This window comes from Coregonus clupeaformis, chromosome 1 (genome assembly GCF_020615455.1).
Source record: "Coregonus clupeaformis isolate EN_2021a chromosome 1, ASM2061545v1, whole genome shotgun sequence".
Classification (NCBI taxonomy): domain Eukaryota; kingdom Metazoa; phylum Chordata; class Actinopteri; order Salmoniformes; family Salmonidae; genus Coregonus; species Coregonus clupeaformis.
Window position 1 is genome coordinate 44,212,661 of NC_059192.1, and position 22,931 is coordinate 44,235,591.

General features: G+C 42.9%; 1 protein-coding gene across 1 annotated transcript in view; it reads left to right on the forward strand.

The window, feature by feature from the left end:
* Nucleotides 1-668: 668 nt before the first annotated feature.
* The window catches only part of LOC121582690 (heparan sulfate glucosamine 3-O-sulfotransferase 1-like), a 68,343-nt gene continuing 46,080 nt past the window's right edge, over nt 669-22,931 (forward strand). The window contains exon 1 of the mRNA XM_041898689.1: nt 669-944. The gene's annotated coding sequence lies outside the window, so the exon portion shown is untranslated. The remainder of the gene's footprint in view (nt 945-22,931) is intronic.

The window sequence follows — 22,931 nt, forward strand, 5'->3', positions numbered from 1 at the left end:
ATCTGTATTCCCAGTCATGTGAAATCCATAGATTAGGGTATAATTAATTTAATTCAATTGACTGATTTCCTTATATGAACTGTAACTCAGTAAAATCTTAGAAATTGTTGCATGTTGCACTTATATTTTTGTTCAGTATAGATGTCATATGAAAGTAAAGGGCTTTATGTTTCTAGAACCATATCATAATTGAGAATCGTTTCACGTTTAGATGGAGTATTTGGCTGTTTTGGCTGCCAGCGCCAGTCTACCTCTGAAAATAACAAAGAAGGTCCTTGGACCTTAAAGAGTAACGGTAACATTAGGCTCCTTAAGAGTACATATTGGGCTAGCCTTTGGCTAGAGTGCAAAATTTAGCCTAAAAGATTCCCATTATTAAGTAGCCTACAATAATATATGAGTTCACATTCGGAGCTACTAATAGTAGACTAAATGGTTTACGTTTATGAAGATAGCAGAGGAGGCTGGTGGAATGAGCTATAGGACTGGCTCATTGTAATGGCTGGAATAGAATAAATGGAAGTATCAAACACATCAAACATATGGAAACCACATGTTTGACTCCATTCCATGTATTCCATTCCAGCCATTACAATGAGCCCGTTTTCCTCTAGCTCATCCCACCAGCCTCCTCTGGAAGATAGCAACTTTGAATTGGTAGGCTACAACAGCGATTTATCTGGTCACCTGACGAGAGTCCTCCTTCCAAAGTGCTACTCAAGCTCTTTGTAAAGATCAGGGCTCAGTTTGCACCATGTTTGGCTTCAAATAAATTAGTGATGACAGTGGTTGATGCTCCGGGTGCGCTTCAATGAGAGCGAAAGGGTGACAGACCGAGTCGGCTGCTGGGTTTAAAAGTGGGATCCTTCGGTTCATCTGCGACTGAACTCAAGCCAGACCGATGACTCCCGGAGATTCCATCACTATCACCGACCTCATGCAAGGTAACCAGATTTTGTCTCCAAGGACATGTACTTTTCCATACATTCTAGTCGAATTCTCTCTCTCGCTCTCTCTGTCTCTCTCTCGCTCTCTTCATTTGCGACGGAAAGGGACGCAGGCTTATTGCTCTGTGATCGCATTCTGAAATAGGGTTCTTTCTTGTTTTTGGATCAGCCAGGAGAAGTTCCAGCTCAATGTATTTCCAAGTTATTTGTGAAATATGTAAAGTCATGTTCTGGTAATCTACCATTGTTCCTCGTTGGACAATTCGAATGGCTTTCGATCCATTACCAAGCTAAATTGAAACCAGATAAATGTTGTCTGGTCATAGATAAGAACATGGTTGTAAACTTAATATTCCATATTAACATATTAATTATATTAATATGTAAGCTCTATACACTACATCATTCATGCACATCAACTATTTTATATCCATGCCTAATTCTCTATTTGTTGTATTTTATTTATTTAATCCCAGCCATTCTGGAGTGCACATAGCCTATGATACAGCGTAACTTTAATCATAGACAGTGGATATTGGCTTCATAGAAAGGATTTAATACATGTTGAGGTAAACTGAGGCCTTAGACTATTTGTGTCTTATAAAACAATGGAGTTAAACTTTTAAGACCCCAGATCTGATTTTGCACTGCAGCTGATTTTGCGCTTACACCAATAATGGGGCATTAAGTGGTAAATAGCCATGTCTGTGTCAGCGATTGAGGCTTGATTTACAAAAATCAATCAGCAGTCTTTCTGGGGCAGTAGTAATTCTCATTCCCCCAAGAGGGGGTCCTCTTGGGTTCTCAATTGCAACCTGGGCTCAGTGGTAAAATGACATTTGTATCCCTCCATTGTTTATGATATGTTATGCTTCGTTTGATATGTATTAATCGTCCTCAAATTCGTTTGATACACTATCTGGCCAAAAGTATGTGGACAACTGCTTGTCGAACATCTCATTCCAAAAATCATGGGCATTAATATGGAGTTGGTCCCCCCTTTGCTCCTATAACAACCTCCACTAGATGCTGGAACATTGCTGCAGGGAGTTGCTTCCATTCAGCCACTAGAGCATTAGAGGTCGGGTACTGATGTTGGGCAATTAGGCCTGGCTCGCAGTCAGCGTTCCAATTCATCCCAAAGGTGTTCGATGAGGTCAGGGCTCTGTGCAGGCCAGTGAAGTTCTTCCACACCGATCTCAACAAACCATTTCTGTTTGGACCTTGCTTTGTGCACGGTGGCATTGTCATGCTGAAACAGGAAAGGGCCTTCCCCAAATTTTTGCCACAAAGTTGGAAGCACAGAATCATCTAGAATGTCATTGTATGCTGTAGCGTTATTTCCCTTCACTGGAACTAAGGGGCCTAGCCCAAACCATGAAAAACAGCCCCAGACCATTACTCCTTCTACACCAAACTTTACAGTTGGCATTATGCATTCGGGCAGGTAGCGTTCTCCTGGCATCCGCCAATTCCAGATTCGTCCGGCGGACTGCCAGATGGTGAAGCGTGATTTATCACTCCAGAGGACACGTTTCCACTGCTCCAGAGTCCAATGGTGGCGAGATTTACACCACTCCAGCCGACGCTTGGCATTGCGCATGGTAATCTTAGGCTTCTGTGCGGCCATGTAGTGTATGTTACGATTTCCAATTCGTATAATATGTTAAACATTGGCAATATGTAGGATGTGTTACGAATTCCAATTTGTTGTAGCTAACGTTAGCTAGGTGGCTATCATTAGCTAAGCTAGGGGTTAGGGTTAGTGGCAGGGTATGCTGGTCCGTGAAAGTAGCTTGGTCCGGTATTGTGTACTGGCAAAATAAATATTGTGGGGTACGCCATTCCAGTTCAAACATGAGCCAACACAATATTTAAAAGATAATGCCAAGAAAACTGTATGCTATTACATTATTATTTATCATTACTGCATGTCAGTCGCATGAAAAATGAGCGAATGGACTTGAAAACAGGTGGTATACGCTCCAAAATGAGGTGTGGATCGATGAGAACACTGACATTTTCCCAGAGAGATGAGTGGCTGAGACCGACGTGCGCAGACAGTAGTTTACACATCAATTCAGACTACAAGTGTGCCTAATGACACTCGATGAATGTCATTACAGTTTTTGGTGTTTCGTAACCAGTGGCGATTTTAGCATGTAAATCTTGGTGGGGCAAACTCCCCACATTTTCTGGGATGCATGCCAGGAAAGCCACTACACAACACTAAACAATACATTAATTGCACTATAACGGTGACAAACGGTGCCCCCAAACTGTTAGGGCCTACATAAAGCTGTTCTTACAGTATTCTCCCTATAAACCAAGTCAGAACCATAGGATAAATAAAGGGGGCATATAAGCAGACAAAGAAAGCTCTTACAATATTCTATGATTACATTTCTCTAAAACAGGCTATACAGTGGCTTGTGAAAGTATTCACCCCCCTTGGCATTTTTCCTATTTTGTTGCCTTACAACCTGGAATAAAAATTTATTTTTTGGGGGGGGGTTGTATCATTTGATTTACACAACATGCCTACCACTTTCAAAATGCAAAATATATTTTATTGTGAAACAAACAAGAAATAAGACAAAAAAACAGAACTTGAGCGTGCATAACTATTCACCCCCCCCAAAGTCAATACTTTGTAGAGCCACCTTTTGCAGCAATTACAGCTGCAAGTCTCTTGGGGTATGTCTCTATAAGCTTGGCACATCTAGCCACTGGGATTTTTGCCCATTCTTCAAGGCAAAACTGCTCCAGCTCCTTCAAGTTGGATGGGTTCCGCTGGTGTACAGCAATCTTTAAGTCATACCACATATTCTCAATTGGATTGAGGTCTGGGCTTTGACCAGGCCATTCCAAGACATTTCAAATGTTTCCCCTTAAACCACTCGAGTGTTGCTTTAGCAGTATGCTTGGGGTCATTGTCCTGCTGGAAGGTGAACTTCCATCCCAGTCTCAAATCTCTGGAAGACTGAAACAGGTTTCCCTCAAGAATTTCCCTGTATTTAGCGCTATCCATCATTCCTTCAACACCAGTTTCCCAGTCCCTGCCGATGAAAAACATGGTGGATGGTGTTCTTGGGGTGATGAGAGGTGTTGGGTTTGCGCCAGTACCTTCTTCCATATGTTTGGGGAGTCTCCCACATGGCTTTTGGCGAACACAAAACGTGTTTGCTTATTTTTTTCTTTAAGCAATGGCTTTTTTCTGGCCACTCTTCTGTAAAGCCCAGCTCTGTGGAGTGTACGGCTTAAAGTGGTCCTATGGACAGATACTCCTATCTCCGCTGTGGAGCTTTGCAGCCAGTGTATTCAACCTTTTATGGCCCATGGTGTTGTGTGTGTGTGTGTGTGTGTGTGTGTGTGTGTGTGTGTGTGTGTGTGTGTGTGTGTGTGTGTGTGTGTGTGAATGTTTATCCTTTTAAGCTTGGAAAAGAGACCTTTTCAGACAGATGTTTTAAATCCTTAAACCCAGACTTCACACTCTTTCCACCGAATAGCAGGTGGGGGAAGCCAAATAGTGATTGCTTTGCAACGCTTGCAGTTAGCCACTGATTCCTTCCAAACCACTCATTGTTGAATTTGCGATTTCCAACTTGTTGTGTAATGTTTATGTCCAATGGGCCGGTGAGCACCAATACATTTTATTTATAATTTCTCTTCATATGACAAGGATTGAAAAGGATTTGCCAGTAGATTGTCGACGTGATTCATGATGATGACTGCTTGTCTAGCTTGCTAGCTAAGATTTTGAAATTATGATGTTGACATGATCAGTCCAATCAAAGCTACGGTAGATATAACGTGCTTTGGCGTCATTTTATCTGTGGCCAATGACCTTGAACTTTTTGGATGGGCACTTCTAATGTAAATCTATGGCAGAAGGGGGCATGAACTGCCTAGCTCTCCCTGTGGATTCTGCGGTGAAGTAGTGTGCCAATCACGGCGCAACTAGAGAAGATTACCCCAACGCTCTGTATTTTCCGTTGGCTGCCACTCCACCACAGAAAGCACTGAGCTAGGATGAAACACCTGCATTTTGGAGCTGCCTTACTCAAGAAAGCTAGAAAGAGATGTTTGTATGCGGCTTTATTCACTCAATAAATGTGTTTTTACGTTGTTTGCAAACTGATATATGACATGAATTAATGCCAAAATAACATGCAAAACAGGCAACAACAAAAATATGACGGGTCGCCACTGTTCGTGATTCCAGGCCTAATCGCCCAACATCAGTACCTGACCTTACTAGTGCTCTTGTGGTTGAATTGAAGCAAGTCCCCGCAGCAATGTTCCAACATCTAGTGGAAAGCTTTCCCAGAAGAGTGGAGGTTGTTATAGCAGCAAAGGAGGGACCAACTCCATATTAAAGCCCATGATTTTGGAATGAGATGTTCGACGAGCAGGTGTCCACATACTTTTGGAAATGTAGTGTATTTTTTAAGATCAGTGGAGGCTCCTCAGAGGAGGAAGGAGAGGACCATCCTCCAAATTGAATTTCATAAAAAAAGTGAAACATTCAAGTGATCATTTTTTGTTAAAACTATACAATATGTCACCAAATAATTGATTAAAACACGCTGTTTTGCAATTAAGGTCTACTGTAGCCTGAACAGCACTCTGTAGGGTAGGACCATGTTGTACCCAGAGGGCAGCTAGTTTCCATCCTCCTCTGGGTACATTGACTTCAATACAAAACCTAGGAGGCTCATGGTTCTCACCCCATTCCATAGACTTGCACAGTAATTATGACAACTTCTGGAGGACATCCTCCAACCTATCAGAGCACTTGCAGCATGAACTGACATTGTCCTCCCAATCAAAGGGAATTAATCTAGTACCGAAAGCATAAGGTACAGCTAGATAACACTGCAGTGCATAAAATGTGTTGAGTAGTTGAAGTGGTGTACAAATACTTTGAAGTACTACTTAAGTAGTTTTTTGGGGTATCTTTACGTCACTATTTATATTTTTTACAACTTTTACTCCTACATTCCTGAAGAAAATAATGTACTTTTTACTACATACATTTTGCCTGACACCCAAAAGTACTCGTTACATATTGACTGCTTAGCGGGAGAGGAAAATGGTCCAATTCACACACTTATCAAAAGAACATCCCTGGTCATCCCTACTGCCTCTGATCTTGCGGACTCACTAAACACACTTAATTTGTAAATAATGTTGGAGTGTGCCCCTGGCGATCCGTAAAAAAATAAGGAATGTGAAATGATTTATACTTTAGTTTTGTATTAAAGTAAATGTAATTGCTAAAATATACTTAAGTATATTTATAACCAAATGCTTTTGGACTTTTACTCAAGTAGTATTTTACTGGGTGACTTTCACTTTTACTTGAGTCATTTTCTATTAAGGTATCTTTACTTTACTCAAGTATGACAATTGGGTACTTTTGCCACCACTGAATAGTTGACTCAAAGAGAGAGAAATACAATAGTTGAACAGTTTTGAACAAATGAGAAAGAGACTTTATTAATTTATTGCCACCGGGGCCCGCCGGTGTAACTGCTAAACTGCTTGCTGACTGTACTGCATGATTGTAGCGGGTTTACTAACGTGTTAGTTCTAGTAGCTATGTTGACTATGACGTTCGCTTATATGGTGACGATTTTGGCTGTGTGTAGCGGTTATGATATAAAGGTTTGGAAAGGATTTTCGTCTGGTCACAGACAGCTGATGTGTTGTGCACTGAAGTCCACAAGTGAAGGGAAAATGTGAGAAGAGGAGAGCGCGTAGATGTGAGAAGGAATTATACAACAAGCAAAGTGATCATGCTGTTTGTATGTGGCTGCTATGAAAGTGAACTGTGTTTGTGTGTGATGAATGGTGTATTCATTCTGCCGATTCTGTTGAAAAATGTTTCTTAAACGGAAGCAAACGGAATGAAATGGGGATAAACATACCTGAATTTGTCCAATATAAACTTTTTTTGCAACTTTTTGATTACACCCTAGATAAGCTAGATGCAGGCAAGAGTGTGTCACCTTTATTAGGCACATTTTTCTCTCATCCTGTGCTCCTATGTTGTAAACTTTCATTCATAGGCTAGATTGTAGCAACCTCATGATGGGTATAGGGAAAATCTGAGTATGTAGTAGCCTAAACCTATTAATGTTACATTGGGCTGGGTGAATGGAATATGAATGACGGTCATGCAATATGCTGTAATATAAATAAGGCCATGCTCAAATACATAGACGTCTATGTTTAACAAGTTTGGACAGCACAGTACATTATATTACAGTAGAGTACAATACAGTAAAAATAAGAAATAAGAATAACACGAGAAAGTAAGAAGCTATAGGCTATACAGGGTCAGTTCCAATACTATATTTACAATGTGCAGGAGTGTGAGGTAGATGTGTATAGGGGTAAGGTGACTAGGCATCAGGATATATGATAAACAGAGTAGCAGCAGTGTATATGATGATTTTGTGTGTGTGTAGAGTCAGTATAAATGTGTGTGCATTAGTGATGCGTGGGTTGACTCATAACCTGCAGTCCCTGCGGTTATATCCGCGGGGTGGTCGGGCTTAGGGTAATTAAATATTTTGTGGATGAAGGGTGGGTTGAATAAAGAGAAAACAATACTTTAAATCCATAAATGTATAATTATTGAGCAATTTATATATATACAGTGGGGATAACAAGTATTTGATACACTGCCGATTTTGCAGGTTTTCCTACTTACAAAGCATGTAGAGGTCTGTAATTTTTATCATAGGTACACTTCAACTGTGAGAGATGGAATCTAAAACAAAAATCCAGAAAATCACATTGTATGATTTTTAAGTAATTAATTTGCATTTTATTGCATGACATAAGTATTTGATCACCTACCAACCAGTAAGAATTCCGGCTCTCACAGACCTGTTAGTTTTTCTTTAAGAAGCCCTCCTCTCTCCACTCATTACCTGAATTAACTGCACCTGTTTGAACTCGTTACCTGTATAAAAGACACCTGTCCACACACCCAATCAAACAGACTCCAACCTCTCCACAATGGCCAAGACCAGAGAGATGTGTAAGGACATCAGGGATAAAATTGTAGACCTGCACAAGGCTGGGATGGGCTACAGGACAATAGGCAAGCAGCTTGGTGAGAAGGCAACAACTTTTGGCGCAATTATTAGAAAATGGAAGAAGTTCAAGATGATGGTCAATCACCCTCGGTCTGGGGCTCCATGCAAGATCTCACCTCGTGGGGCATCAATGATCATGAGGAAGGTGAGGGATCAGCCCAGAACTACACGGCAGGACCTGGTCAATGACCTGAAGAGAGCTGGGACCACAGTCTCAAAGAAAACCATTAGTAACACACTACGCCGTCATGGATTAAAATCCTGCAGCGCACGCAAGGTCCCCCTGCTCAAGCCAGCGCATGTCCAGGCCCATCTGAAGTTTGCCAATGACCATCTGGATGATCCAGAGGAGGAATGGGAGAAGGTCATGTGGTCTGATGAGACAAAAAATAGAGCTGTTTGGTCTAAACTCCACTCGCCGTGTTTGGAGGAAGAAGAAGGATGAGTACAACCCCAAGAACACCATCCCAACCGTGAAGCATGGAGGTGGAAACATCATTTTTTGGGGATGCTTTTCTGCAAAGGGGACAGGACGACTGCACCGTATTGAGGGGAGGATGGATGGGGCCATGTATCGCGAGATCTTGGCCAACAACCTCCTTCCCTCAGTAAGCGCATTGAAGATGGGTCGTGGCTGGGTCTTTCAGCATGACAACGACCCGAAACACACAGTCAGGGCAACTAAGGAGTGGCTCCGTAAGAAGCATCTCAAGGTCCTGGAGTGGCCTAGCCAGTCTCCAGACATGAACCCAATAGAACATCTTTGGAGGGAGCTGAAAGTCCGTATTGCCCAGCGACAGCCCCGAAACCTGAAGGATCTGGAGAAGGTCTGTATGGAGGAGTGGGCCAAAATCCCTACTGCAGTGTGTGCAAACCTGGTCAAGACCTATAGGAAACGTATGATCTCTGTAATTGCAAACAAAGGTTTCTGTACCAAATATTAAGTTCTGCTTTTCTGATGTATCAAATACTTATGTCATGCAATAAAATGCAAATTAATTACTTAAAAATAATACAATGTGATTTTCTCGATTACTCACCTCGTATTGGACAAATATTTTTTCTTCAACGAGTCGGACACAAAGGATATTCTACAGACACCCGACAAGGCCCAAATCCCCGTAATTCGCATGAGAAAGAGACAGAGATATCTTGGACGTAGGTCGGGGTGCCTTGTAGGGATCCGACGGCGAGTGAGTAAGCTGCCTCTTCCATCAATCCTATTAGCCAACGTACAATCATTTGAAAACAAAATGGACGACCTAAGAACAAGAATATACTACCAATGGGACATTAACTGTAATATCTTATGTTTCACCGAGTCGTGGCTGAACGACGACATGGATAACATACAGCTGGCGGGATATACGCTACATTGGCAGGATAGAACAGCTGACTCCAGTAAGACAAGGGGTGGCGGTCTGTGTATATTTGTAAACAACAGCTAGTGCATAAAATCTAATACTAAGGAAGTCTCTAGGTTTTGCCTGCCTGAGGTAGAGTATCTCATGATAAGCTGTAGACCACACTATTTACCAAGAGAGTTTTCTTCTATATTTTTCGTAGCTTTCTATTTACCACCACAAACCAATGCTGGCAATAAAATTGCACTCAAGGAACTGTATAAGGCCATAAGCAAACAGGAAAATGCTCATCAAGAGGCAGCGCTCCTAGTGGCAGGGGACTTTAATGCAGGGAAACTTAAATCCGTTCTACCTAATTTCTACCAGCATGTTAAATGTGCAACCAGAGGGAAAAAAAAAATCTAGACCACCTTTACTCCACACACAGAGACGGGTACAAAGCTCTCCTTCGCCCTCCATTTGGCAAATCTGACCATAATTCTATCCTTCTGATTCCTGCTTATAAGCAAAAACTAAAGCAGGAAGCACCAGTGACTCAGTTAATAAGGAAGTGGTCAGATGACGCAGATGCTAAGCTACAGGACTGTTTTGCTAGCACATACTGGAATATGTTCCGGGATTCTTCCGATGGCATTGAGGAGTACACCACATCAGTCACTGGCTTCAACAATAAGTGCATCGATGACGTCGTCCCCACAGTGACCGTACGTACATACCCCAACCAGAAGCCATGGATTACAGGCAACATCCGCACTGAGCTAAAGGGTAGAGCTGCCGCTTTCAAAGAGCAGGACTCTAGCCCGGACATCTATAAGACATCCCGCTATGCTCTCCGACGAACCATCAAACAAGAAAATAGTCAATACAGGACTAAGATTGAATCTTACTAAACCGGCTCCGACGCTCGTCGGATGTGGCAGGGCTTGCAAACTATTACAGAATACAAAGGGAATCACAGCCACAAGCTGCCCAGTGACACGAGCCTACCAGTCGAGCTAAATCACTTCTATGCTCGCTTCGAGGCAAGCAACACTGAAGTATGCATGAGATCATCTGCTGTTCCGGATGACTATGTGATCGCTCTCCGTAGCCGATGTGAGTAAGACATTTAAGCAGGTCAACATTCATAAGGCCGCAGGGCCAGACGGATTACCAGGACGTGTACTCTGAGCATGCGCTGACCAACTGGCAAGTGTCTTCACTGACATTTTCAACATGTCCCTGACTGAGTCTGTAATACCAACATGTTTCAAGCAGACCACCATAGTCCCTGTGACCAAGAACACTAAGATAACCTGCCTAAATGACTACCAACCCGTAGCACTCACGTCTGTAGCCATGAAGTGCTTTGAAAGGCTCACATCAACACCATTATCCCAGAAACCGCGCACACACTCCAATTTGCATACTGCCCCAACAGATCCACAGATGATGCAATCTTTATTGCACTCCACACAGCCCTTTCCCACCTGGTCAAGAGGAACACCTATGTGAGAATGCTATTAATTGACTACAGCTCAGCGTACAACACCATAGTGCCTTCAAAGCTCATCACTAAGCTAAGGACCCTGGGACTAAACACCTCCCTCTGCAACTGGATCCTGAACTGATGGGCCGCTCCCTGGTGGTAAGGGTAGGTAACAACACATCTGCTACGCTGATCCTCAACACGAGGGCCCCTCAGGGGTGCGTGCTCAGTCCCCTCCTGTACTCCCTGTTCACCCATGACTGCATGGCCAGGCACGACTCCAACACCATCATTAAGTTTGCCGATGACACAACAGTGGTAGGCCTGATCACCAACTACGATGAGACAGCCTATAGGGAGGAGGTCAGATACCTGGCCGTGTGGTGCCAGGATAACAACCTCTCCCTCAACGTGATTAAGACAAAGGCGATGATTGTGGACTACACAGAAAAAAATAGGACTGAGCATGCCCCCATTCTCATCGACTGGGCTGTAGTGGAACAGGTTGAGAGCTTCAAGTTCCTTGGTGTCCATATCACCAACAAACTATCATGGTCCAAACACACCAAGACAGTCGTGAAGAGGGCACAATAAAGCCTATTCCCCCTCAGGAGACTGAAAAGATTTGGTATGGGTCCTCAGATCCTCAAAAAGTTATACAGCTGCACCATCGAGAGCATCCTGACTGGTTGCATCACCGCCTGGTATGGCAACTGCCCGGTCTCCGACCGCAAGTCACTACAGAGGGTAGTGCTTACGGCCCAGTACATCACTGGGGCCAAGCTTCCTGCCATCCAGGACCTCTATACCAGGCGGTGTCAGAGGAAGGCCCTCAAAATTGTCAAAGACTCCAGCCACCCTAGTCATAGACTGTTCTCTCTGCTACCGCACGGCAAGCGGTACCGGAGCGCCAAGTCTAGGTCCAAAAGGCTTCTTAACAGCTTCTACCCCCAAGCCATAAGACTCCTGAACAGCTAATCATGGCTACCCAGTATATTTGCATTGTCCCTCCCACCCCCACCCCACCCCACCCCTTCTTTTACGCTGCTGCTACTCTGTTTATTATGTATGCATAGTCACTTTAACTCTACCCACATGTACATATTACCTCAATTACCTCGACTAACCGGTGCCCCCGCACATTGACTCTGTACCGGTACCCCCTGTATATAGCCTCCCTACTGTTATTTTATTTTACTGCTATTTTTTACTTAACCAACAATGCAGTTTTAAGAAAATAAAAAAGTGTTAAGGGCTTGTAAGTAAGCATTTCACTGTAAGATCTACACCTGTAGTATTTGGCACATGCGGCAGAAAATCTGTTCTTTGATATCCTTAGATTTGTCGGTCAATTCCTCTACCCACCATACACTCTTTAAATAGCCTACCTCCGTGTCAGTGAAGGGCTGTTAAGTTAAAACCAAGACTCGAATTGAGGGGGTATGAGCAACCTGGTCTCAAAACATTTAGTATTATTATGTACTTAAATCTTAGACACTCCATTTAGTATGATACTGTATGGTATGTATTAATTTGTGGATGTCATCATCCATTTCATATGATATGTTACGAATTACAATTCGTATTATATGTTATGAATTAGCATAATGTACAAAATGTAACGAATTTGCGAAACGTATGATATGTTACAAATTCTAGCTAACGTTAGCTAGGCTAGAGGTTAGGGTTAAGTATAGGAGTTAGGTTAAAGGGTTAGGGGAAGTTTTAGCTAAAAGGGTTAGGGGAAGGGTTAGCTAACATGCTAAGTAGTTGCTAAAAAGTAGTAAGTAGTTGAAAAGTTGCTAAAATGCTAAAGTTGTCCGGAATGAGATTTAAACTCACAACCTTTTGGGTTGCTAGACATTCACGTTATACGCCCATTCTCAAATTTTATTATTTGCAAACGGGGACAGTTTCATTGCAAGACGCACTGATTTGGCATTGGAGAAATTTGATAAGATGAAAACATAGGACTAGCCTGTAACTTCGGTAATTTGTGTGGTATTAAATGATTGTGCTTTTTTTAAAGTGACATACAATTGCATGTTTATAAAAGGCAATTTTTTCTTGGACCTGCAAAAATGATGATAACTCATACAATGCTTTTACTATAAAGGAGATCTTTTCACCCCTACTCTTGTCCACCGTGGTCCACCAAAGCCTTCTGGCCCGCAGCCCTGTGCGCTATCAAAATTCTTGTGTTGCCATGTAATGCTTACAGGACGAAGAACATTTTTCTAAAACTGCATATCTAAGGCTCTAGTCTGTCCAAGAAGTGAGGGTAAAGGTGGACACGTTCTCTATCAACTTTTTAAACAAGCTTTCAGGGAGGGGTTAGGTAAAATATATTTTGCTGAAAGGAGGGCCATCCATTTTCATTTCAGAGAGGTCCGATATTCTCCATGTAACCTTATTATAAATAAAATCAGGCAATCATGGGCAGCTGAATAGCATGTCTCTTGGGAAATCCAGTCTCAGTGAGACCTGATGCAGAGAAAAAATGGTAATGATCATCAGCATAGCTAGTACAAACCTAGCTCTTACAAAGCTGGCTAGTAGGAATCAATACACATTAAAGATCAGAGTATCAAACAGGAAAAAAAAACATTTTGCACACAACTTGACTATGGATTTAAGGAGTGGTGGTGCAGTTTTCACTGTAAACTGTTAGAAGTAGTTCTTGTGCATAGAGTTGTATGGTTTGTTAAACTTTGAAATCAATGGGGGTTTTTGGCATATGTTTTATGTGAAAAATCTCAACGAAATACCTTTACGTGGACTTGTCAGTATCTTTTTCAAGTTTTCTTCATCAACACCAATAAAAGACAACACAATAATGTTATTAATATTAGATGAGGTTATGTTTGCTCAATTAGAAGAAGAAGCGTACTAGCGGAGGGAACATTTTTAAACATGTAAATGTATTCCACATTTACATTGATTGAAGCTAATAATTGTGTTGCTTATAATAGGGCCATGGTGACCCATTCATTGTGCTTTTGGCCTGTGCTGCATATTGCAGTAGCCTCATGTGGCCTGTGATTTCAACCTCTCATAGACCAAGTAACATCCTGTACTACTGGTGGGACCTTGTGTTGATTGTGGCTCTACATACAGTATATACTGTACCATGTCTTTATAGGACTATTAGTCAACAGGAAGCATTTATCATAGACCTACATTAGGATGGTAGTTTTATACAGTGCATATACATATTTTCTGCATGCCTATAGAACCTTCTGTCCCCTGTGGACTGATTAATGAACACACTAACACTTCATATCAGCCTTTGGGGAGAATCAGGGGGTTAGCAACTACTTCAAATCATATCAAATCAAATTGTATTTGCCACATGCGCCGAATACAACAGGTGTAGACATTACCGTGAAATGGTTACTTACAGCCCTTAACCAACAATGCATTTATTTCTTAATAAAAAAGTAAAATAAAACAACAACAACAAAAAAGTGTTGAGAAAAAAAGAGCAGAAGTAAAATAAAATAACAGTAGGGAGGCTATATACAGGGGGGTACCGGTGCAGAGTCAATGTGTGGGGGCACCGGTTAGTTGAGGTAGTTGAGGTAATATGTACATGTGGGTAGAGTGACTATGCATAAATAATTAACAGAGTAGCAGCAGCGTAAAAAGAAGGGGTGGGGGTGAAAGTAGTCCGGGTAGCCATGATTAGCTGTTCAGGAGTCTTATGGCTTGGGGGTAGAAGCTGTTGAGAAGCCTTTTGGACCTAGACTTGGCACTCCGGTACCGCTTGCCGTGCGGTAGCAGAGAGAACAGTCTATGACTAGGGTGGCTGGAGTCTTTGACAATTTTGTGGGCCTTCCTCTGACACCGCCTGGTATAGAGGTCCTGGATGGCAGGAAGCTTGGCCCCAATGATGTACTGGGCCGTAAGCATTACCCTCTGTAGTGCCTTGCGGTCGGAGGCCAAGCAGTTGCCATACCAGGCGGTGATGCAACCAGTCAGGATGCTCTCGATGGTGCAGCTGTAGAACTTTTTGAGGATCTGAGGACACATGCCAAATCTTTTCAGTCTCCTGAGGGGGAATAGGCTTTGTCGTGCCCTCTTCACGACTGTCTTGGTGTGTTTGGACCATGATAGTTTGTTGGTGATGTGGACACCAAGGAACTTGAAGCTCTCAACCTGTTCCTCTACAGCCCAGTCGATGAGAATGGGTGCGTGCTCAGTCCTCTTTTTTTTCCTGTAGTCCACAATCATCTCCTTTGTTTTGGTCACGTTGAGGGAGAGGTTGTTATCCTGGCACCACACGGCCAGGTCTCTGACCTCCTCCCTACAGGCTGTCTCATCGTTGTCGGTGATCAGGCCTACCACTGTTGTGTCGTCGGCAAACTTAATGATGGTGTTGGAGTCGTGCCTGGCCATGCAGTCATGTGTGAACAGGGAGTTCAGGAGGGGATTGAGCACGCACCCCTGAGGGGCCCCCGTGTTGAGGATCAGCGTGGCAAATGTGTTGTTACCTACCCTTACCACCTGGGGGCGGCCCGTCAGGAAGTCCAGGATCCAGTTGCAGAGGGAGGTGTTTAGTCCCAGGATCCTTAGCTTTGTGATGAGCTTTGAGGGCACTATGGTGTTGAACGCTGAGCTGTAGTCAATGAATAGCGTTCTCACGTAGGTCTTCCTCTTGTCCAGGTGGGAAAGGGCAGTGTGGATTGCAATAGAGATTGCATCATCTGTGGATCTGTTGGGGCGGTATGCAAATTGGAGTGGGTCTAGGGTTTCTGGGATAATGGTGTTGATGTGAGTCATGACCAGCCTTTCAAAGCACTGCATGGCTACAGACCCGTGTAGCTTAGTTGGTAGAGCATGGCGCTTGCAACGCCAGGGTTGTGGGTTCGATTCCCATGTGGCCCAGTATAAAAAATAATAATAAAAATAAAAAAATCTATGCACTCACTAACTGTAAGTCGCTCAGGATAAGAGCGTCTGCTAAATGACTAAAATGTAAAATGTAAATACAGACGTTAGTGCTACGGGTCGGTAGTCATTTAGGCAGGTTATCTTAGTGTCCTTGGGCACGGGGACTATGGTGGTCTGCTTGAAACATGTTGGTATTACAGACTCAGTCAGGGACATGTTGAAAACGTCGGTGAAGACACTTGCCAGTTGGTCAGCACATGCTCGGAGTGCACGTCCTGGTAATCCGTATGGCCCTGCGGCCTTATGAATGTTGACCTGCTTAAATGTCTTAATCACATCGGCTACGGAGAGCGTGATCACATAGTAATCCGGAATACTTCAGTGTTGCTTGCCTCGAAGCGAGCATAGCAGTGATTTATGCTCATTCCCGCTATCTTATAGGCTTCCAAATCCTACCGTTGACCATTGTTATTTTAAGTAGCTTGGCAATTGAGCATGGTGGTGGAACCCAATGCTAATTCTGCACGTCTTCAGCGATCTAGTGCGGCGTAGCCGTAGAATTTAGAGCCACCTCTCCTTTTATTCTGCCCCCTTTCATAACGCGGGTTAGGTAGTGACTGTGTGGAGACTACTGTATGAAGTTAGCTGCCAGGCCTTCTTTCCTTCTTTCTTCCTATCGGGGGCTTATACATAATACATAAGTCACTGTAAGTTACATTACAGGGGCATAGCTAGGCTTTTCATATTTGCATATTTGTACAGAATTCCATTATTCATGAGTATGGCAGGGCTGCGTGGAGCATAAAGCTACCTAGCCTACTGTAAATCTCGCTGGCTGATCCCACTCTGCCTGCCTGCCTTCGCATCAGTAACCAGGAAACACTATATGAAAAAGCAGTATTGAAGCCGTGATGCTATTGCATCAAAAGCCCAGAGTCTAAACTCTTGCCTGAGCAAAGCCTTATTAAAGGCACAGGAATTTGATGAGGTTTCCTAGATACATTCTACCATCCATGCTACCAGACGATGAGCTTTGTTCTGCTCAATTTGCTGTCATTTTAGAATAATGGGATAGAGAGAGTGGGTGGGAGCGCAGTAGACAGGAAGAGGCTCTGACACCAAATTCAGAATCTATTTTATGGGGCATTTTTTAATCAGGGGTTCAGAGGAGAGAGGCAGACGCCATAATATCCATGTGTTATGAAGTAGATTTTTTATTCATGACCTTTTGTTCCCTCCCTACCTTCCTCCATCAGATGAGTAGGCACATGTTAACAGATCCCTCATTATTGGTTATTGTGTAGCATACAGGCCTTTTCATGCTGCAGCCATGCCTTGTGATTTCTGTCACATTAAGAGGAAGGAAAAAGTTTTGAGCGATCTTAGCCCTATCATGTGGAGAAGGGGGTTGTTTGGATTTCAGCAGGGTTCTGGTCTTATGTTTCAATGTTATTTGTTCATGTGCATTTTCTTTGTGTGTTTGGGGTGGTGGTAGTGGTGTGTGTGTGTGTGTCTAATAGGAAAAAAATATATATTGGAATACATTTCAATGAATGAAATATAAATATATTGATCAAATATATAATTTAAAGAAGTATGTATGTATGTATGTATGTATGTATGTATGTATGTACGTACGTACGTACGTACAGTGAGGGATAAAAAGTATTTGATCCCCTGCTGATTTTGTACGTTTTCCCACTGACAAAGAAATGATCAGTCTATAGTTTTAATGGTAGGTTTATTTGAACAGTGAGAGACAGAATAACAAAACAAAAATCCAGAAAAACGCATGTCAAAAATTTTATAAATTGATTTGCATTTTAATGAAGGAAATAAGTATTTCACCCCCTCTCAATCAGAAAGATTTCTGGCTCCCAGGGGTCTTTTATACAGTTAACGAGCTGAGATTAGGAGCACACTCTTAAAGGGAGTGCCCCTAATCTCAGCTTGTTACCTGTATAAAAGACACCTGTCCACAGAAGCAATCAATCAATCAGATTCCAAACTCTCCACCATGGCCAAGACCAAAGAGCTCTCCAAGGATGTCAGGGACAAGATTGTAGACCTACACAAGGCTGGAATGGGCTACAAGACCATTGCCAAGCAGCTTGGTGAGAAGGTGACAACAGTTGGTGCGATTATTCGCAAATGGAAGAAACACAAAATAACTGTCAATCTCCCTCGGCCTGGGGCTCCATGCAAGATCTCACCAAGTGGAGTTGCAATGATCATGAGAACGGTGAGGAATCAGCCCAGAAATACACGGGAGGATCTTGTCAATGATCTCAAGGCAGCTGGGACCATAGTCACCAAGAAAACAATTGGTAACACACTACGCCGTGAAGGACTGAAATCCTGCAGCGCCCGCAAGGACCCCTTGCTCAAGAATGCACATATACAGGGCCGTCTGAAGTTTGCCAATGAACATCTGAATGATTCAGAGGAGAACTGGGTGAAAGTGTTGTGGTCAGATGAGACCAAAATCGAGCTCTTTGGCATCAACTCAACTCGCCGTGTTTGGAGGAGGAGGAATGCTGCCTATGACCACAAGAACACCATCCCCACCGTCAAACATGGAGGTGGAAACATTATGCTTTGGGGGTGTTTTTCTGCTAAGGGGACAGGACAACTTCACCACATCAAAGGGACGATGGACGGAGCCATGTACCGTCAAATCTTGTGTGAGAACCTCCTTCCCTCAGCCAGGGCATTGAAAATGGGTAGTGGATGGGCATTCCAGTATGACAATGACCCAAAACACACGGCCAAGGCAACAAAGGAGTGGCTCAAGAAGAAGCACATTAAGGTCCTGGAGTTGCCTAGACAGTCTCCAGACCTTAATCCCTTTGAAAATCTGTGGAGGAAGCTGAACGTTCGAGTTGCCAAATGTCAGCCTCGAAACCTTAATGACTTGGAGAAGATCTGCAAAGAGGAGTGGAACAAAATCCATCCTGAGATGTTTGCAAACCTGGTGGCCAACTACAAGAAACGTCTGACCTCTGTGATTGCCAACAAGGATTTTGCCACCAAGTACTAAGTCATGTTTTGCAGAGGGGTCAAATACTTATTTCCCTCATTAAAATGCAAATCAATTCATAACATTTTTAACATGCATTTTTCTGGATTTTTTTGTTGTTATTCTGTCTCTCACTGTTCAAATAAACCTACCATTAAAATGATAGACTGATCATGTCTTTGTCAGTGGGCAAACGTACAAAATCAGCAGGGGATCAAATACTTTTTTCCCTCACTGTATTTTTTGTTGAAGTCGGAAGTTTACATATACTTAGGTTGGAGTCATTAAAAATCGTTTTTCAACCACTCCACAAATTTCTTGTTAACAAACTATAGTTTTGGCAAGTCGGTTAGGACTTCTACTCTGTGCATGACACGTAATATTCCCAACAATTGTTGGGTCAGAAGTTTACATACACTAAGTTGACTGTGCCTTTTAAACATCTTGGAAAATTCCAGAAAATGATGTCATAGCTTTAGGAGCTTCTGATAGGCTAATTGACATCATTTGAGTCAATTGGTGGTGTACCTGTGGATGTATTTCAAGGCCTACCTTCAAACTCAGTGCCTCTTTGCTTGACATCATGGGAAAATCAAAAGAATTCAGCCAAGACCTAAGAAAAATATATGGTAGACCTCCACATGTCTGGTTCATCCTTGGGAGCAATTTCCAAATGCCTGAAGGTACCACGTTCATCTGTACAAACAATAGTACGCAAGTATAAACACCATGGGACCACGCAGCCGTCATACCGCTCAGGACGGAGACGCGTTCTGTCTCCTAGAGATGAACGCACTTTGGTGCGGAAAGTGCAAATCAATCCCAGAACAACAGCAAAGGACCTTGTGAAGATGCTGGAGGAAACAGGTACAAAAGTATCTATATCCACAGTAAAACGAGTCCTATATCGACATAACCTGAAAGGCCGCTAAGCAAGGAAGAAGCCACTGCTCCAAAACCGCCATAAAAAAGCCAGACTACGGTTTGCAACTGCACATGGGGACAAAGATCGTACTTTTTGGAGAAATGTCCTCTGGTCTGATGAAACAAAAATAGAACTGTTTGGCCATAATGACCATCGTTATGTTTGGAGGAAAAAGGGGGTTGCTTGCAAGCTGAAGAACACCATCCCAACCGTGAAGAACGGGGGTGGCAGCATCATGCAGTGGGGGTGCTTTGCTGCAGGTGGGACTGGTGCACTTCACAAAATAGATGGCATCATGAGGAAGGAAAATTATGTGGATATATTGAAGCAACATCTCAAGACATCAGTCAGGAAGTTAAAGCTTGGTCGCAAATGGGTCTTCCAAATGAACAATGACCCCAAGCATACTTCCAAAGTTGTGGCAAAATGGCTTAAGGACAACAAAGTCAAGGTATTGGAGTGGCCATCACAAAGCCCTGACCTCAACCCTATAGAGCATTTGTGGGCCGAACTGAAAAAGCGCGTGCGAGCAAGGAGGCCTACAAACCTGACTCAGTTACACCGGCTCTGTCAGGACGAATGGGCCAAAATTCCCCCAACTTATTGTGGGAAGCTCTGGAAGGCTACCCAAAACGTTTGACCCAAGTTAAACAATTTAAAGGCAATGCTACCAAATATTAATTGACTCTATGTAAACTTCTGACCCACTGGGAATGTGATGAAATAAATAAAAGCTGAAATAAATCATTCTATTATTCTGACATTTCACATTCTTAAAATAAAGTGGTGATCCTAACTGACCTAAGACAGGGAATTTTTAATAGGATTAAATGTTAGGAATTGTGAAAAACTGAGTTGAAATGTATTTGGCTAAGGTGTATGTAAACTTCCGACTTCAACTGTATATAAAATATATTTTAAATCAATAGTATGAATGTATAATCAAATAAAATGCCATTATCCATGAGAAAGCGTTTTGGTGATGACAGCTGCTCTTCTTTTTTTAAAGAAAAATTCAAAATTGTAATGGCTGCTCTCATGGCCCAGTTTATTAGGTACACCCATCTAGTACCGGGTTGGATCCCCTTTCCCTCCACAACAGCCTGAATTCTTCAGGGCATTCTACAAGGTGTTGGAAACGTTCCACAGGGATGTTTGTCCATGCTGACGCGATGGCATCACGCATCAGGTCTGGGGACTGCTAAGGCCACTCAAGTCAACTGAACTCACTGTCATTTTCCAGGCGATGTTTTTCCAATCCCCAATTGTCCATTGTTATTGATCGAGTGCCCACTGGAGACGCTTCATCGTGTTTTTAGCTGAAAGGAGTGGAAGCCGGTGTGGTCGTCTGCTGCAATAGCCTATCCATGACAACGTTTGACGATTTGTGCGTTCCGAGATGCCGTTCTGTACACCACTGTTGTACTGCGCTGTTATTTGTCTGTTTGTGGCCCGCCTGTTAGCTTGCACGATTCTTGCCATTCCCCTTCGACCTCTCTCATCAACTAGCTGTTTTCGCCCACAGGACTGCCGCGGACTGGATGCTTTTTGTTTGTTCCACCATTCTCTGTAAACCCTAAACACTGTCGTGCGTGAAAAGCCAAGGAGGGCGGCCGTTTCTGAGATACTGGATCCGGCGTGCCTGGCACCGACAATCATACCACGCACAAAGTCACATAGGTCACTAGTTTTGCCCATTCTAACGTTCAATCGAACAGTAGCTGAATGCCTCGATGCCTGTCTGTTTGCTTTATATACAAGCCACGGTCACTTGACTCTCACTGTCTGTAGGAGCGAGCCATTTTCATGAACGGGGTGGTGTACCTAATAAACTGTATGGTGTGTGTGTGGGTCTCTCGTGTGTGTCTCATTGTTTGTGCGTCTGTTTGTGTCATTGTGTGTGTGTTGTTACAGAGTAGATTCTAGACATATACTCTACCCTTGTGCTGGAGGCTGTAAGATAATGTTTTTTATTTAGTGATCTCTGACTGTTCTCATGTTTATAAAATATGCCCCTATTTTGTCTGTCTCTCTGCCTCAGAGCAGAATATTTTAAGAAATAATTTAGCGAAGATATTTTAATTTAAATATGTAAATACGCTCGGCACAGAGGCATTTTTTACTGTAAGGAGATTTTAAGTTGAGTGCATTCATTTGTCTTGGCGCCTTGACAAGGTGATAAGGAGGGACTCCATTTAAGGGTCACTTTATGCACATATTATGCATTTTGTGAGACTGAGTCATAGCAACTGTTGGGTTGGGGCCTCAAGCTGTTGTCAATCATTTCTACTGGTTCACACGAGCGGCATTTGACATTTGAATGAAATATTTGAGTTTGACTGAATCTTGACTGAAACTTGCTATTTCTAGACATTAATTGAGGTTCATGTAGGTGAAAACATCAGTCAACTAAAGGGCAATCCAGGCCACATGCATGCAGTGCTCTTATGAATGGCTTGTAGTTCAGTGTGTGTGTGCGTGCATCCTGTCATTGAAGTCCATATTTTAGCACAGTATGGGGTAGTGACAGTGACACAATGCCATTGGGATAGGGGCAGAAAAAAGCAGGACAATGACATTGCTGAAGCCATATTGGGCAAACCTTCTGTATATAAAGGCCTCAAATTAAAACTTGTATGGAGAGTGTTAGATTAGTAGGCTGGGTACCTGAGGGGTAAACAGGATATTTCCAAGGCAGAAGCATCTAAAGAGATACCTGTTGATAGAGGTGCACAGGGTGAGAAAGTATCCTGTAAAGTATCTAACTGTAGGCTTTGTGGCTTCAAACTTGGGCTATACCTTTCTCTCCCCACCACTTGTGCTCCCTGCATCACTGCTATATTTGATCATTGCAAATTCAGTGCCAGGGCTGTACCTTGTTGATGCAGACTTCAACATGTTGTGTCCTGTGGTTGAGAGAAGTGTACAGTATACAGCATGTAGTCCAGTAAGTTGTATACAAGAGGGAGCAGATTGTAGCAGTGGCAGGCAGCAGCCTGTGATCGAATGCAAAGTAAACTCCACAGGGGGAAACTCATTGCCCGGCAAATTAAACCATCGCCTCCCAAGTCTGAGTTACAGTAAATATTAAGAAATTACTAATTTCATGTCCGATTTAGTCCTTGATACAGCCATATAAACAATGCCAGGAATTCATTCCCTAATGTTAATTCCCTCCTTGGTGAGATCAGGGACGCAATTAT